The sequence below is a fragment of the Condylura cristata genome, unplaced genomic scaffold (genome assembly GCF_000260355.1).
Source record: "Condylura cristata isolate star-nosed mole 26May11 unplaced genomic scaffold, ConCri1.0 scaffold00022, whole genome shotgun sequence".
In the NCBI taxonomy this organism is placed as follows: Eukaryota; Metazoa; Chordata; class Mammalia; order Eulipotyphla; family Talpidae; genus Condylura; species Condylura cristata.
In genome coordinates this window covers 15,962,515-15,981,197 of record NW_004567123.1, presented here as the reverse complement: position 1 = coordinate 15,981,197, position 18,683 = coordinate 15,962,515, and the positions used below count along the sequence as shown (strand labels likewise).

At 45.9% G+C, this 18,683-nt stretch overlaps 1 protein-coding gene across 2 annotated transcripts in view; it reads right to left on the bottom strand.

Moving 5' to 3' along the window:
* The window catches only part of SLC23A2 (solute carrier family 23 (ascorbic acid transporter), member 2), a 90,783-nt gene that overhangs the window by 61,384 nt on the left and 10,716 nt on the right, over positions 1-18,683 (bottom strand). Inside the window, exon 1 of one of the 2 annotated variants that reach the window (XM_012728302.1) lies at positions 14,284-14,304. The exons of the other annotated variant lie outside the window; for it this stretch is intronic. The gene's annotated coding sequence lies outside the window, so the exon portion shown is untranslated. Of the gene's footprint in view, positions 1-14,283; positions 14,305-18,683 lie in introns of those variants that run through there. 2 annotated transcript variants of the gene reach the window in all.

The window sequence follows — 18,683 nt, the reverse complement described above, 5'->3', positions numbered from 1 at the left end:
GGGCGGAGACATCAAAAATGTTTGATGTTACTCTTTTGGCTCAAATGTTTGTGCACCTGTTACATTAACTGATATCTTTTTTTTTAAAGATTTATTTATTTATGCATACAGAGGTGGGGCACAGGCCAGGGGTGCAGGGGCTGTGAGAGGATTCATCAGAGACAGAGTGGGGAGCAGAACAGGCTGACTGACAAAGTTCACTGCTGAGGGGAGCAATGGGCGGGTCAGGAGAGGGCTGCAGTGCCATGTAGGTCACCTCCCTGGCGGGGGATCGAACTTGCACTGAAGTGGCTGCAGCCAGCCTCCAGTGCTGCACCCTAACCTGTTGCACCACCAGGGAGGGCCACATGTAATGTTGTTCAAATTATATCCACGTTTGTTGAAAGCAGTGGCTCTCAACCAGGAGTGACGTTCCTTCAGGGGGACACTTGGGACTGTCTGGAGAATAACTCCCCACCCCCCACCCCGAGTTAGCACAGCAGGGGGTGAGCTGCCCCTACTTACATGTAGAGGCCAAGTGTGCTGCTTCAGCACCCTACAACACATAGGGCAATCTGCAGTAGAGAATGAGCTGGCCCCAAATGTCCACAGTGCCAAGGCTGAGAAACCTTGGTTTAAAGAGCATCCCCACTTCTCAATGAACCAGGTGACTGCTAAGCACAAGACGGTGGCCGCAGGGATGCCGGGACACACCAATCAGCAGGCAGAGCGAAGCCCAGGAAGGCGATGAGCCTGTGGGACTTACTGCACGTCAGTGACTTTTGAATCATTTTCCCTTTTGAAGAACAGGAACAAGTGGGTCTTTATATTTTTTCTTATCTTTTCTGCTATTTGCATGTGGTAGGAGGACCCTCTTTGCTAATAGTTTCACAGAAGTGATGACAAGCATTATTCAGAGGGGACATTGTGGATATTGCTTAGAAAACCCTGAAGACACTCAAGGCCCTGACGGAGATGGTGCATGTAAAATACTCAGGATTCACCTTTACCCTGCATTTTTACATATTTTACAATAATAGGAAAAAATAAATTCCTAGCAAAGCCAGCAGAGGCAGGAGGGTCTGGTCATCTGCTAAGTGGCCACGCATGGGAGGCTACTCAGGTGCCTGTGACCAAAGGCTTTTTGGTGAACTACTTCCTTCCCTTAAGCATGCGCTTCCGTTTCACCATCAGTACAGCTTTCTTCCACCCCAAACTAACTGCTTATACCCTTAAGGGGCCCTGTCTTCCCTCACCTCGGGCCTCCTCCAGGCACAGTGCTCAACCTGCTCACCCCTGATCTGGTCACCAGCACACCTGGAGCAGGTGAGTCCAGTGATGCCAGCTGCCTGTCACCTCAAGACTGCCCTGCCCACTGAAATTGAATGGAGCAAACCCAACCATGCACAAAGTTAGGAAAATCAGTAGCAAGACCAGTTCATTGCATGGAGGTGGTGGGGGCATTAGCTGGGACCAGGCACGCCCTGGACAGTGCCACAATAATGAGGCTATACTCAATCCAGCAGGAAAATGCTGAGAATCTAAGGGGGCTCAAAGAGGACTATCCTTAAAAAGGACAACGATGGGCGCTCCCTATTAGCGCAACAGGTTAAAGCACAGCACTATGAAGCTCTCCACAGCCACTGCAGCACGAGTGTGATCCCCAGCCAGGGAGCTGACCCACATGGCGTGACAGACCTCTCCTGTCTTGCCTGCTGCTCCCCTCAGCAGTGTATTTCAGTCAATCTGCCTATTCTGTTCCCCACTCTGTCTCTGGTGAATCCTCTCACCAACCCCCCACCTCTGGCCTATACCCCAATTCTTGTATGCATAAATAAATAAGTATGCATAAATAAATCTTTTTTCAAAAAAAAAAGGATAATGGTCACAAAACAAAGGGAAAAAATAAGAGTAGAAACAAAAAGACAACAACAAAGGGTAATGATCACATCTGTGCTTTGGGAAGGGGCTTCATTACTATGTAAAATATGGGCAAAAGAGGTGATATGGAGACAGAAGATCGGGAGCCTGGGGTGTCTGTCCAGCGAAGGAGTGCGGGTGGGTGTGCTACATGCAACAGCAACACTGGAGAGAGAAACTGGAGAGTGAAACAGAATCAGTACCCACCTGTACAGAGGGCACAGGGATAGGTAACAAGTAAAATCAGTACCAGGGTCTCTACCCCCGCAGTCTGAGACAGTGATGGCTGTCATTATCTTTGTTTTATTTCTGATTATGCAAACTGAAGAGATCATCAACAGAAAGGAAAGCACAAATCACTTTTTAAAATTCCCTCTGCAGCCCCCAACATACAACTACTTGGCAACTAAGAAAGATCCCATCTTTAAAAATCACTGTTGAGACAGCCCCCCCGAGCCTACACACAGAAGAGTTGGCTTTCAGGCCTCACAAGAGTGGGTGGCAATGGACATCAGAGGTAAAGAATGAGCAAGAGTCAGACCAAACTAGGTAGTCAGAGTGAACGTAATACCCAATGACGCAAAAGCAATGCAAGAATCAGGAGAGCATTAAATAATTATAATTCAAACCCTCAGTGGGGTTCAAGAAAGAGTACTAACTATAATGAACTAAAAGTCATTCCTGGAAATTAAGCACGGCTGCCAAATAAATCTCTTGGTAGGCATACGACTAGGAGCCAAGCTTGTAAATAATGGGAGTAATTTCACAAATGGCTGTGAGAGCAAGAAGAACCAATATCTGTATAAAAGGGGTTTCCAAAGTCAGTGGGGAAACAGATGGGTAGCAAGTCAAAGGGAAACAGACAAAAATATTCTTATACCAAAGACAGAATCCAATCAAGTGCTGAGGGTGGAGTACTGAAAACACACACACACACACACACACACACACACACACACACACACACACACACACACACACACACACACACACACACACACACACACTGCTGACACTGCCTGGTAAGTGTCTGAAATTTTTTTTAAGATTAATTTATTTATGCATACAGAACTGGGATGTATGGGTGGGGCAGGGGTGAGAGGATTCACTAGAGACAGAGTAGACCAAGTAGATCTACTGTAATATGCTAGTGAGGGGAGCAGAGAACGAGACAGAGAGGTCAGGTTCCTGGCCTGGGTTGGAACTCATGCTGCAGGGCTAGCAAATATATATGCTTTGCGAAGACTGTTCATCTAAGGGGGTGGGGGGGGAAGGAGGTGAATGGGAGGGGGTTGTGCACATTTCCAGCATTGAGAGAAAAGCAAGCAGACCCTGAAAATTCTACTCCACAGAAACCTGCGCCATCCACATTGACACCCATCATTAATCATGGCTGTAACACATCTCCTGGTTCTTCAAAACCATGTTGTTTAGTAGTAAAATAAAGTCCCACTGCAGATATCACAACTCTGCCAGTGAGGTCATTTGGGGAAACATGCTTAACAATTATAAATAGGGCCTTCTTGGTGGTATCAGCACTATCAAGCTATCAGCACACTGCCACATGAGTTCGATACCTGGCCAGGGAGCTAATACATGGTGCAGCAGACCTCTCTTGTCTCGCCTGCTGATCCCCTCAGCAGAGTATTTCAGTAGACCTGCCTGTTCTGCTCCTCACTTTGTTTCTGGTGAATCCTCCCACCCTCCTATACTTTTTGCCTACACCCCAGTTCTTACGCACATAAAAAAAATAGTAATTATTTTTTTAAAAATTATCAGTAATTGTGGCATGTAACAGAACCCTTGCACAACCAATCTTTTGACATGGAGTCCTTGAAGAGATTAAAGGGTTAGGAGGCTTCTAAGGCTCTAGAGGCATAACACAAAATTCTCTTCCAGGAAGACTCACCCAATTGGCAGTCTAACCATGAAAGAATGAATTTGTCCATCTCATCAGTCTGACAGTCCTCATATAAACCTGTGCCAGTGGATAATTTCAGAGATTTTATGATGTGTTGATTCACATGGTTTTCATGTTGGCTGCAATAACAGATTCTTGCATGTTTTGCTCCTTATCCTACCCCTTTGCCTATTTTCTACAGCACTCATAAATCTTATTTTTTATAAGATATTTATCTTTTAATTCTTTGTTAAATTTGATGTAAATAACACCCAAATTTTGTTTGCTCGTTAATTTTACGATCTTTTAGAATTTATTTTTATGTAATCAAATCCATCTGTATTACTGCATGACAATGAACAGATCGAAAAACATCATCTACCTTAAAGTCCCAACAGACCTTTGCCTCAAGCACCCGGAGCTTCCATTTCTCAGGAGCCGTGACGGTGAGGTATCGCCAAGGATTTACGAGACTGAGCCGCATGCTCACGTGCACTCCTGCACAGAGAGGTATCTATGCTCTGTACCCAGCCCATCCCCTTCAGCACAGTGCCCACATTTGCACTTACCCGTAACTCTCAGAAGTGTACAATATTTTAAATGTACAATACTGTAATGCGGCCTTAACCCCAGGGCTTATGTCCTAAAATGCTGAAACTGCAGCCAGTACCAAACCCTACAAGATTTTTTCCCTATACATATATACCTATAATAAAGTTTAACGATAAATTAGGTATTGTCGGAGACTAACAAACAGAATTCTGACAATACACTGTAATAAAATGTTCTCGCTCTTAAAATCTTACTGCACAATAATAGTATTTGCAGACCATGGCTGGTCACAGGCAACTAACTGTGGGACGTATGACCCCGGAGATAAGGGAGGACTACTGTAAATTTCCTCTCCTGGCTTAATTTTTTTTTCTTCAAGATTTATTTATTTGTACATACAAAACTGGGGTACAGGCCAGAGGCTCAGGGGCAGTGAGAGGCTTCACCAGAGACAGAGTGGGGAGCAGAACAGGCAGATCGACGAAGTACACTGCTGAGGGGAGCAGCGGGCGGGTCAGGAGAGGTCTGCCAGCACCATGTGGTCACCTCCGGGGCAGGCGGGAATCGAACTCATGCGGAAGTGGCTTTAGCTTCTCAGTGCAGTGCTTTAACCCGCTGCGCCACCAGGGAGGGCCCTCCTGGGTTAATTTTATCTTGGTGTTTCAGACCTACAAGGTCCACTGCAGCAGCCAGGACCTCTGGCAGCTCCCATCACCAGGAGCGACCCCCACCCCGGGAAACCACTTTCTGTTAAGGTCTCTGTACCAAATGTTGAACTGATTCTCAAGATGGATGGGAGGGACCCACCAGCTCTGCCCGCCTTACAGAGCAGCAGTCTTGGCACTCTCAAGAGCCAGACAAGAGCCAGACCAAGTGAGCACAAGAAAGAATGGGCCCTAAAAGCGCTAGGCATGATGCCCCGTAAAGACCTGGGGACAGAGGATGGCAGAGCCTTTTTCAGGCTAGACAAGGACAGGGCAGGAGGAAGGGAGAAGATGGTGAATGCTAAACACAAAAACATGTCCTCGAAGTCTCAAAATGATAGAGCATTCCACAGCCAAGTACTGGACAGTGATAAGACGGCCTCAAGGCCAGAAACCAGGCACATCCATGAGCTGTGAACTTCAGTGTGGGGAGTGTCAAGGCCAGGAAGTTAAAAATCAGCAAAAAACAGGGTCCAGTGGTGCAGAGTGCAGTTGAGGGTCTGTGTCGGAATCTATGTTAGAACTAAAGGCAAACCTCTCCCAGGAAATCTGCCACTGGAGCACGCCTGTCCACCTGGTCCCGTATCACTCCTCTCCCTACTCCTGCAAAGAAGCAAGGCCACTCTCTTATCTTGCCCTGGCCACATGACAAGGGGAAGTGAAAGTGGTGATAACAACAGTTTCCCAACTAAATGCCTGTGAGTGTCAGATGCTCGCTCTGTGAAAGACAATGACTCTCTCCATAAGCATATTGCTTGGTTTGTACATTAGCTCCACGAAAGTGAAAACTGAGCTTCCCAGTAGTTAAGTAACTTGCCAAAGGATAAGCAGCTCTCGGCAGCAGAGCAGGTTTCAGACTTCAATCTGTATGTTTCACCTGCCCCAACACTGTTTATACAAGACAGGCATAAAACTGTCCTTTGAAAGCTCAGTCTACAGCCAAATTCCCTGAGCAGAGTGAACACAGCTCAGCTGCAAGCACTGGCCCCACCTCACTGGCTGGGTTTCACCCGCCTTGTGGTCTTGAGGGAGCCCCTTCTCCAGGGCCGAGGCACATCCTGCTCGGACCAGGACGGTGAGTCTGCACGCCTCTACCTCCTGCAACCCCCGCCCCCATCAGCTATCAAGATCACTGGAGCCTCTAGCCCATTTCTTATTCCATCTTGGTGGTTCTGCCACTCGTCCACCTGCAGCCAGGAAGCACAGGCTATCAGGCATGATGAAGGTGTCCTAGTTCTCCTGAGAATAAGACCACATCCCTCACCATGGCGACATGGTCCCCGTAAAGCTGGTCCTGGCTGTGCTGTTACGGTCTTCAGTTCTTGAATGTGCCAGGCCTCCCTAGACCTCCATGGGTGACCTTCCACCAGTGTGACTGCAAGCACATTCGTGCGAGCTTGTGGTTCCACAAACATTATCCTGCAGAGCGAGAGACCGTGCTGGCTGCTTTTTGTTTGAACACTAACTGCACAAAAGTAGAACTCTGAGTGCTGAGCTTGGCACTTACAACAAGGGGACCCCGAAATCTGTGAGGTCAATGTCTTTTTAAAGTGTCTGACACAGTGTTCCAGTCCTTTTTAATGCACCTACTAAAGTCGGTAAGGAAATGAATGGCCGATACTAAACACATCTGTGATACAGCAGATGTCAGGGAAGCCTGGGTGTCACTGCTATGATTCAACAGAGAGGTGAATGAAGTGTCTGAAAGGAAGAAATGGTCATCTTCTATTATAAGAAACTGGTGAAAACATAGTGGGTGTAATAGTTCCCTCCACCTGAGCCATGATTTCACTTTCTGTTTCAGTTACCAGCAGCCAACCAGGGCCCAAAAGTATGTTGTACAACCAAACCTTTGGCTTCAGATCTTTCCAGCGACGGGCCTCATGCTGGGACTGAAGTGCCACAAGCCATGCCACCCAGCCTTGGTGTGCAGCAAACAGGGACCCCGTCTGCATCTGTGAAATTATACTGAGGTTCACGGAGGGAGGAATCACCCACTGACAAGTTTCTTAGAAAGTGTCTCTGCTGTTGACAGTCTCGGGAATGTATTTTGAATGAGAGATCATATTCACAAGCCTTTTCCTAAGGTGTACTGCTGCAACTGTTCTAATTTATTACTGGTTACTGTGGGGAACCTCTTACTGTGCCTGATTCACAAGTGAAGCATCAAAGGCATATGCATGGGGAAGAAACACAGCACATACAATGCTCAGTACTAGCACAGTTTCAGGCCTTCGGTGCTAGGTGGGGGTCTTGGATGGATCCTGGTGGATAAGGAAGACCACTGCGTGTTATGCTGAGTGAAATATGACCAGTCACAGAAGCACAAATGCCACATGAGTCCAGTAACATAAGGTACCTTAAACAAAGTTGTGGGAGCAGAAAGAATGGTGGCTGCCAGGGAGCAAGGGGTGGGGGTGGGGAGTTGATGTTCAACAGACAGAAAGTTTATTATGCAACATTCTGGAGTTCCGCACAAAATCGCGCCTTCTGTTACAAGCCAAGTGTACTGGCTTGTACGCTTAAAGATTTGATAAAAGGGTAGATCTCATGATGAATGTTCTTACCACAGTGAAAACAGGAGGTATTAATTTCTTACGAGACACTTGGTTGAAACAGGCAACTTAAATGATGGGGAAAAGTAGTAAGCATTAGTGACTGATGGATTGTATATGCATGTGCACATGCATAGACTACCAAAATGTTGGCTTGCTTTCTTTTATTCCTCTGTACTTTCTAAAACTGTTTATTGAACAATGAAAGATATGCCCTCTCTCTCCCCCAAGAGCCTGAAGTGTCCACACCCAGACCTGGTTCCTCCCTACTATTGAGAGTCCAATCCAAGTGTGGGTCCCCTGAAGGTAACGCGGGGCTGTTCAGTCACTGACCCTGAGAGCAGTCAGGACATGGCTCTATAGTTACAAGACAGTGCAGGAAGAAGTTCTCATGTTGGAAGCTATGAAATAGCTTTTGTAGTCAGAAGAGAGTGAAAATAGTCGAGGTTTTGCAAATTACACTTAGCAGGCAGACAGACTGGGGCAAAACAGTGTTGCACCCGAAGAAGTGACCCCAACTCCAACTCCACGTGGGAACCACTGAGAACTTTAGGGATGCTGCCCACCGGCTCCCCTGACACGCCCAGGCAGCCTGAGCTTCTAGCTGTGCTAACCCAGCTGTGCAGCCGGTTAAAATCACTACCTTGGACCAAGCAGGAAACCATTACAGACTCGAAAAATAGAAAGAGTTAAGTCAACCTCAAAATCAACATAAGCCTGACAGTGGAAAAGCAGTAACCTGGTAAACTACGCTATGAGCAAGTAGCAAAGTAATAAATTTGGATCTTTCACAAACACCCTTCTATTCCCTAATGACTAAACCACCAGCACTCCAGCCACCAGTAATGAAGCACAAATGTAGAATAACTGCTTTTAATTGGAAGGTTTTTGTTTTGTTTTGTTTTTCCTTAGCTATGCAGCCAGTGATCATTTTTCCCCTGTCCAGGAATCAGTGTCAACTCTTTTGCTGTGGTTTACCACGGCTACCTGATTTGGAAGTAGGGTGGTACTGTCCAAACAGAGGATTTATGGGCTGAGCTGCTCCTGGCGTTAAACAGCAAGAGGTTTTCTGTTTCTTGGAAGCACAACCAAGCCCTGAGAAAATGTGTCCTCCCATCACTGGCACTGAACAGCCCCTGGCAAGCAATATGCAAAGCACTGGGAGGCTGAATGAGTCAATCACCCCGTCCTCCCTAAGGGCAGCATCCCCTGGGGTACAATCTATCTCCATATTCCCAACTCTTAGCACAGCATACTCAGTGAACGATGAGACACACATTTAACCCTAAATAAATGGCATTTAATATTACATCAAGATCACAACCACAGCAATAAATCTTTTCATCTAGACACAATAACCTGAATGATACAAGAGAATAAGAATCAGTGGTTCATGTGCCCCAAACTCACAGGGGAAGCTTATTCAAGTGCAGATTTCTTCCACACAGATACTTGCAGATAATAGTGCAAAGCTGTTATAATAGCCTCAAGCTCAAGACACTCAAAGTGGTCCAATACAACGACAGGCAATTGAAAGGAAGCAAATGTGTGTGCAAACACAGCGGGTAACCCCACACCTAGTGTGTACAGGTCAAACCAGGGAAAGGGGAGGACCTGGTTTGTGAGTCCTCATCTATACACTTAAGAACACAAAATAGGACCTCAAAGTAAATTTATATTGGGAGGAAGAAGAGGAAGAAGAAATTGATTGGTCAGTATCTGCAGTCATTGCTACTGTAACAGGATGGTCCCAGGAAAAGGGGAGGTTCCAGGTTCCTGCCCCACCCAAAGGAGGGTGGAGCTGAGCAGGAAAGGGAAGAATCTAGAGACTGAAGAGGACGGAAACAGGATGGAGCGCCAGAAGGAAACCAGAAGGAGACACATGGAGCAGAGAGACATGTGAGGAAGCAGCTCTCGTTTCTTGGTCCTGCACTGGCTGAAACAGACCTGCGTGAGAGACCCATGGGGAGGTTGACTATGGCAGTGTTTATCTTGACTTTGATTTTGCTCTTTTCCTCCCAGACTTGTCTGGACATTTGTGACCCTTTCCTATGGGTCCCTGATGGAAGGTGCTTTAGACTTGGGGCAGGCTTTTAGGCCTTGCTTTGGACCAATCCCTTTTGGGTGGCCTTTTACCCACAGGATGATGGGTGACTTTGGGTGCCTGACTTGCAAACTCATTGTATTAAAGTTCCTTCCCATTATAGATCTTACATGTTTTGTCTTGATGCGACAGATGACAAGAACCTATTTAGAGCGGGCAGGTTTGGGGGTTCAAGGGTGCTCCATTCCTGTCCTGTAACACTAGCAGCACACCAGCGTAAGTAAAAGCCAAAAAAAGAGTGGCTCTTGTCTTTTTAAGGTAAACCTGGTATTTCCAGTCCACCCCTGGTTCCCAGGAGCACCTGTTCAGGGTGCCAGGGGGTGGATCCAGCAAGGTCCTCCTTTCCCTATCAGATCTGAATGAGCATCGCCTGCCAGCTAGCAGGTTACACCTCACTGTTGCTCCTAAGTTGAAAGAAGCAAGGCACAAGACCCAACTTCTGCAGACAAAACTAATCTTCAGTGGCAGGGAGGAGATGATGACCCAGAGCAAAAATGGAGGGATCCCCAAAGAAGGGGAAGCCTTTGGTGCCACAGAAATCTTGGTTGTGGTTCTGGTAGACCATACTCCCCAGATAAAGTAAGTTTTAAGAAAGAAAAAATGTTACAGTTGCTGTTGTTCTACCAACTTAAAAAATGTCCCCTCCTCCAAGTTCCAACTCTATGACTGCACTGGGGAACTGGAACCTCACTTAACAAATGTGCTGATGTTCTCAGGTCACCCACATCTTTGGGTGGGAAACCTGGGCTTGGCCATATCTTAACTAGCTGAGTAAAAGTATGACTAAGAAGGAAGACTTTGGGGTTAGGAAACTCAACACCTTGGCTTGCCAATCGGTAGTTTGGTCCCTATGAAGATACAAACAAGAGCTTTCAGAGCTGGCCAGGTTCGATGATAAAGCACATTTCAAAGGCCAATCATGGCACACTGCTTAAATCCCATCATTAGGGGATTATTGTTGAACAATGGCTCCTCCATTAAATTTGTTAAATGCTCACATTTGAACTAAAGGCTTTTAATCCAAGCCAAAAAAAAAAAAAAAAAACATTGGAACAAATATCCTCAAGTCCTATAAAGTCCTGCTTTAGGGAGTTTACAAGTCTGACTAATCCTAGTTATCATTTCATTTAAGCAGCAATGAATGAAGCTGTAAGGAGTGGTTATTATTTGACTTTAGGATGACAGCTCATGCTCTCAGGATAAAACTGGAAAAAACCCAGCATCGTACAGACTTTTCCATAAACATTTCTTAAGAGCCTTTGCTCTTAATTTTTAAACTGCTAAGTCATGACCCACTAGAAGGCCATGAAATAAAATGAGTGGATCTTGACAAGAACTGGTGAAACAATGAAAAGAGGTAAAGTTTAAAGGTAAAAATGCCCTAATGTGAGTCAGCCCAAAGAGTCTAGTTACAAAATAAGTCAGTTACACTGATGTAATGAAAGCTGTGCCCTGTGACACAGAGGCATATTCAAGCACCCAATTTAAGTCAGGTTATTTGCTGAGCTTAAACAAACATGCCCAGAGTGGGACAAATCAATGGCATTGACAACAAAAACAACACCACGTCCATTCACCACAATGAGAGACAGGGTGTCCAGAATAGGGCACCTGGGGCCTTTCTTTAAAACCCAGGCCCTCCCTGGTGTCGCAGCGGATTAAAGCACAGCACTGAGAAGCTAAAGCCACTTCTGCATGAGTTCGATTCCCGCCTGCCCCAGAGATGGCGTAGCAGACCTCTCCTAACCCGCCCGCTGCTCCCCTGAGCAGTGAACTTCATCAATCTGCCTGTTCTGCTCCCCACTGTCTCTGGTGAAGCCTCTGGCCGCCCCTGAGCCTCTGGCCTGTACCCCATATTTCTGTATGCACAAATAAAAATAAAATAAAACCTGGTAGCACAAGGGGTTATGTCGCAGCACTATGAAGTTGTCTGCTGACACTGCAGCATCAGTTCGATCCCCAACCAGGGAGCTGACCCACATGGCACAGCAGACCTCTCCTGTCCTGCCCGCTGCTCCCCTCAGCAGTGTATTTCAGTGGATCTGCCTTACTGCTCCCCACTCTGTCTCTGATGAATCCTCTCACCTCCCACCCTGCACCTGTACCTCGTTCTTGTATACAAAAAAAAAAAAAATCAGAACCCTAAACCAACCCAGCCCTGACATCTGTGGTGAGAAATTCCTCATTGCTCTCCGTGAGTCAGATCAGCCTTCTGACTGTCTTGCTTTGCCACCTTTGACTTCTAAGAGGAAGAAAATGGAAAGTGCCAGGTAAGAACTGAGCTACTGTAGGGGAACTCTGGGCCCCTCCTAGAGTCTGCTGCAGAAAACACTTCGGGCAGCCCCAGGAGAACGGGTCCCTTACGGGCCGGGGTTGAGGTGATCTGGAGAAAGCCTGACATGTTTCAGGACCAGTTATGTGTCTGAATCCCTGCCCTCAGACTCATTCCGGAAAAGAGACTGGGGAAGAGAGAAGTACGGCTTCTGGCGCAGAACTGAAGCGTACGTACGTGTCTGAGAGGATGCAGCATAGGCAGAATCAGATGGGCTTCACTATATTTCTCAGTGTGACGATCACTTCTATTTTATTTACACACTTTTGACGCTATTATAGGGACCACTGAAAAACTAATTTTATATGCAATCTCAATGACGACATAAAAACATGTACATAATTAAAAGATGGCCCATCATTGCCAAGATATAAACATGAATTCACTTCACCTTTATAAGAAGTCTGAGCAGGATTCCCTTGAGTTGCCCTTGGCAAAGAGCAGGAGGCAGGATGGCAATCGTTCATACTGGCAGCATAAAACTTACTCTTCTGCCCTTCCAGTCAACTCACAAAACAAGGCTCAGGACTGGCCTGAGCTCAGGTCTAAAAGTCATTTTGGAGGAAACAGGCACGTCCCTAGTGACGGTCAGGAAAGAGGAAGAAAGCAGTTTTTCTCCTCTTCCACGTCTCCAATGACCTCTTTGATCTGAGGTCTCCTCTCCCAACTTCCCAGGACAAATGTGGGGGTGCTCAGGTAACTTCAGGGGTGACTGTCCTGCTAATCCTGCCCCAGGCTCCCTTTGTAGCAAGGCTGATGACTCACTCATGCCTCTTCTCCCTCACACCTCAGGAGCACAGCGGCTGTGCCCACCGTCACCCTCCCAGAGAAGACATTTCACATAATGTGTTCCCTCCCTCAGCTCAAGCGCAGAATTGCTCTGCCTTCTCTGATATACTCTTCAAACCACACCATTCCGCTGTGGGATGTTCTCATCCTTCCCCTTCTGTCCCAAGAGCCAGAACCAGATTCCCTCCTCTCACCTGCAGGAGAGATCAAGTTCCACCTTTCCGTCTGCCCAACTGCCCCTTATGTTTGCTCACTAGTGTTGGACTTTGGAACATTTGCTTATTTCTCTCAAGCACCTGTTCTCCCACAGTGAGGAGGAAATGCCATTCCCCACATCTCTTTAGCAGTACACTTTTCGTCCCCACCCTCCCCTCCTGGCTCCTAAACGGGTTACCAGGTGTCTCTTGCAGTCTCTCCCTAGGTACAGAAAAGGGCCTGAAATTTCCCCTGCCTTGGTGGCTGGGTTAGCTGCTGGCTGCACAGTGGACCTGCCTGAGCAGCGCTACGTTACCTGGGGTCGGGACACTGCATTCTTCCAAGTCGGCACCATGGACACAGTGCTCAAAATAACAGCAAAGCTTTCCCCTGACCTTCAATAAATGAGAGCTTTCTTTCTCTCAGACTTTTAATAAACATTCCAAGCCTATACTTTACACTTTTCTCCTTTCTGCCAAGGCGGGAAAAGAAACAAAGCATCAGTTTAATAAAAAGTCCAGGAGACTACAATCACTTGAAAGCCCATGCCGTGGAGCCATGGATGGAGGTTTTTTGTTTTTTTGAGGGGAGGAGTATGGGTGCCTGAATCCAATTTAAAAAAAAAAAAAAAAAGCACACACACACAATCTAAAGGTCTTTAAAGGATGATTTTTAAAACATGTATTCAGTTTTCTAAGAGACTCCACCTCTCATGAAGCTTGTTTCATCTAAACTCCTTTTCACTTGTGTACTTCCTTTTCCTTAAGCCCCTGAAATTGTCAGGATTTTCTACATAAAAGAAAACAAAAAGACAGCCAGCCAGCGCTCTGACAGTCCCAGGTCTGCAACTGGGACTGAGGAAGGCACCTGGGAAACGCAGACCCTCAGCTTTAACTGTTGCAGGTCACAGACTTTATTGCCACTCTCACATCTTTAATGAAGGGTACTGCCACCTCTGAGCTGCTTAACTATTAATTCAAGTAGTGAAATGTAAACATCTCAAGCCTCTGAGAAAGACCAGAGATTTCTGGTAGCCAAGCTGGCAAACTTGAGCTGGAGGCTGCTCACCCACCTACACACACACACACACACACACACACACGCACGCACGCACGCACGCACGCACACAACAAAAAGTCCTGCTGGCAGAACACGACACCCAGGAGTCCCTGGAAACTCGTGCCCATAGCCCAGGACGCACCCACAGGACACCAACTCCTGAAGCAGGGCTGATTACCAAGAAATGCACTCACCTGCAAATCTCACCCTGTCCACAAAAATACCCGCTAGCCAGTGCCCTGCCCACCAAGCCTGGATCCGTGCTGGTGTTGGAATCCTCCAGATCTCAGCAGGAGAGGCTCTGGGAGCTGGAGAAATTTCGGCTTTTATAACCCACATGGGCTCGCCCGTTGTGTAACCACACCACCTCGCCAGAAACGTTATCTATCTGTATTACACAACAGCCACCACCTGGTGACAGACGGTTACTGCACACCTCTGGCCGGTCTGCATCTCAACCAGCAGCAGCAGGTTCACTATTACTGTAGCTAGCTGCTGGGATTCCATTTCTCAAACCCGCACAAATAAGGGAAACTAAAACCTCTCTCCAAACCCTTCTGTTCAGAAGAACAAATCCACCCACAGTGCAAAAAGGGAGATTTATTTTACTCCCTGGTAATTTTTTATTTCCCAACCCAGGGACCAAAGACAATTATTTCAAAGACATTACGTATTTAAAAAACAGACCTCAAAGTATGACCTCTTCGTTAAATGATAGGCAGAGTCAACAAGTAATCGCAATATTGACAGCTGAATGCTGGAGCCTGGGGGGCAGTGGCATTGGGCACGAGCAGCCCAGCTGCGTACCCTGAACGGAAGCACCGTGAAGACACAAAAAGCCAAAGACAACACAATCAGTCTGTACCGGTTAGAAGCAAGAAGCTGCACCTGTCATTACACTCGGCCCTTTCTAACCTGACTCCAAGTCAGGTCCTGCCCAGAAACCTGTCCATCCATGGACACCTCTGCCTGTCCAGATGTGCTGAGAAGGCCAGTGCCTGCCTCCGTCTCCAACACCACACACACACCCCAAACACAGACGTGGACCTCCAGGCATGAATGAGAAACAGCCCGGCAAAAGGGCAGACGATGATGGCCCCTGAGATGATGGCAGAAAAGGAAAAAAGGAACCAGGACAACTGTGGAGTTGGTCTGTTACTTATCAGTGAACAATCTTCAGGAAATTGGCAGGGAGCATCAGTGAAATACACTACCCGAATGGAGAAGCAGCCCTGGTAGAAGTCAGGGAAACTGCTGGGAAAAGCAGAGCCTCAGGGAGAAAGTCAGCATGTGGCCAAGGGGAAAAAACACAAGACTTGTACTCACGAAATCCTGACGACTCTTCCTCAGAAAACGATCTACTGCAGTAACCAAAGCAAAATTTCAATTTGGAAAGAAGAAAATATTAAAAAGGAAAGGGTCTCGGAGCAGACAATTACATAAAGGCGCCAGAGAGACAATGAGTTGGGATGGGCAAGAACTGAAAGGAAACTAAAAGCATAAAATTAACAAAGAGAAATGAAACTTAGAAAACAGAAGAAACTAAACCAAAGGTAGACAGGCTTGAGATTCAGAGAGGCAAGGGAATGTTCAAGGAGGCAGCAGTAGTTCAGAGATGAGAAAAAAGCAAGGAGCAATGCAAAGATGAAAAATCAGTGCTTCCTAACAGAACAGAAAAGCCAGAAAGAACAAAGAAGCTAGTCACACTATAGGAATCCATGGAGAATGTCCAGAATAGGCAAATCTAGGAAAACCAAAAGTACACTAGCAGTTGCCTGGGGCTGGGGTAAAAATGGGGGGCAGGAATGGAAAGTGATTGTTAATAGGGTGTGTGAGCCACTTTCAAATAGTTTATTTAAAAAATTAAAATAAGCTACTGTATGAGGCTTTCCTTGGTGGTACAACGGGTTAAAGCGCAGCACTATGAAGCTCTCTGAAGCCACAGTAGCACAAGTTCAATCCCCGGCCAGGGAGGTGACCCCGCAGAGTACAGCAGGCCTCTCCTGACCTGCCCGCTGCTCCCCTCAGCAGTGTATTTCAGTGGATCTGCCGGTTCTTTTCCCCACTCTGTCTCTGGTGAATCCTCTCACCACCACACGTCTGGCCTGTACCCCAGTTCTGTAAGCATAAATAAATAAATCTTTAAAAAAAAAAAAAAAAGAGTAAGCTACTTTCGAAATGTAGCCAGTTGTGAAAAAACAGACCCTGCCATATACTAGTATTGACTCCTGACTCCTCTCAAGTGTGCAAAGTAACAGACAGCAGTCTGTACCGTGGGATAAGTGTTTCTTTTTCGTATTTACCTGATCTTCTAAATCCATCATGCCTTCCCATGGTACTAGAGGGCATGATTAGCAATAGCTCAGTTCTTAGTCTCTATGTAAGGCCAGTAAATTGAGGCCAAAAAAAAAAAAAAAAACAAGTCAAAACAACTACGAGGCTAACCTTGGACAAACACTTTTAAAAAATTTTAATTCTGCAGAAATAATTATGCTTTGAAATTACCTGATCCGATTAATGTAATCTGATTTTTTCCTCTTTAAGGATAAAGCCTTAACTGTGGCTTTTAAAAAAAACCTTTACATACTTGGTGGTTATCTATTTTTGCCTCTCCAAAATAAATGTTATTTACTAACACCTCAGTGTCTCTACTGTTACCCTAAAATTGAGTAAAAACAAAAGAGAACGTGAGGCATCGGAAAATAAACCATTCCTCTTGCATGGGACAAGTTCCTGGCATCTGAGCATCTGTGTTTCAGATTCTCCCCGAACCTCACTGTTTGGGCAGTCCGGCCCTTGGCAGGTGGGTCTTTCACTGTGTCCGACTTCTGAATCATATTTCAGAATGCTACTCCCTGAGCTTACATGTCCTAAATCTATTTTACAGATCAACGTAATAAAAAGAGCATAATTAAACAACAAAGGCAACTTAGCATTAATTATTATTAAAAACTATTTTAATTACAGTTAAGACAAGCAGGGGGAGGGTAGGCTACAGCACTGACTAACAGCACCCTCTAGTGTTATAGTATGTAATCGGTATGTAATCGGTGCCTAGGAAAGGTAAGAAGCTGTAAAATATGTTAGCTTTAAAAAAAAAAACTATTTTGGAAAATTTCAAATAAAAAAGAGTCAACAGAACTGAAATATATTTTTGTTTAGATGAAGCTCATCCTGATTGTGCATTATTTCTATTCCTGACATAACTTCTATCCCATTAGCTAAAGTGGCAAGAGACAAGAGAGGGTCTCTCCAAAAGTCCTCTCTCACTCAATGAACAATTAAGCTAATTAAAGCCCTTCTGATTAAGCTGAGCACACAGTCAGGTAAATTCAGGCATCTTTTCCCAGCCTCCCTTGCAGCTAGGTGTGCTCATGTGACTAAGTTTTGGCCAAAGGGATGTGAGTAAGATAAGCACGACTCTCCCTCATTCCACAGGCTTTGGGAACCATCCTGAGCCATGTTAATGAGTCGATACTCTAAGAATGATAAAGCAACAAGAAAAGGGGGGCCAGATTACATGAGAAAGAAACTTCTACTTCACACTTGGATGTATTAGAGCAGCCAAAACTACCCCCCAAACACCCCTTCTACCACCAAAAAAAACCCCACATGGATAGTGAGAAAACACTTGGCAACACAACACATTCGTTCAGAATAACACCAGCTACTAAGTAATTCTCAAGAGGAAATGGATCAACATATATTTCAAAACTTGTTAGTGTTCTTTTCCTTCAAATAGAAGGTCACGATAAAGGGTCAACGGCAAGTTGAAATAAATAAATTCACCACTCACCGTGACTATCAAAGATTTGTGAAAATGGCTTCCGTGGCGGACACTTAAAAGGCTGACCACTCGTTCATGATCTCAAGCCAGGAACGTGTGCGAACAGCACAGGCCATGAATCCAGCAACGAAAGCAAAAACAAGCTCAAAGTAAATCCTCTGTGAAGACTTCTGCATCCTCAAACTCTGATATTCGGGTGTGTGGTGGGGTGATCACATGCAAGAGAATACTGAGTTGGCCTGAAAATAGTACAGCAATGAAGCGCCAAAGCCAGAGTAGACCAGGCGCCGTGGTGCCATGAAGCAAAACCATTAAACACTTGCTCTCAAATATCTTGCTGTATTAAATAAAAATGTGTGCTTTTGCGCTTCTTCTTACTAATAGCACAGCATCCTCAAATTAAATCTTATAAGAAGTCTGAAGTGGGTGGGAAGTGAGGCAGGTGGACAGTACCTGTAAAGGGGATTCAACACTACAGCTTTAATAATATATCTTTTATTTTCCAGAAATAAAAATATTTAAAAAGCAACTAGCATCAAAGATTCTACAACTTAATCAACTTGCTGCCAAGCAGCAAGAAAGACACCAAATTTTCTAGCAGGAGCAAGAAACTTCCTCTAGCTCTTGTAGCCACGTTAACAAGCAGTCTGTTTTTGCTTTAAGGAAATAAGAATCACTCAAGGGCCCTCCCTGCTGGCGCAACAGGTTAAAGCACAGCAATACGAAGCTATTGGCAGCCACAGCAGCACGAGTTCGATCCCCGGCCAGGGAGGTGACCACATGGCGAGCAGACCTCTCCTGACTGCC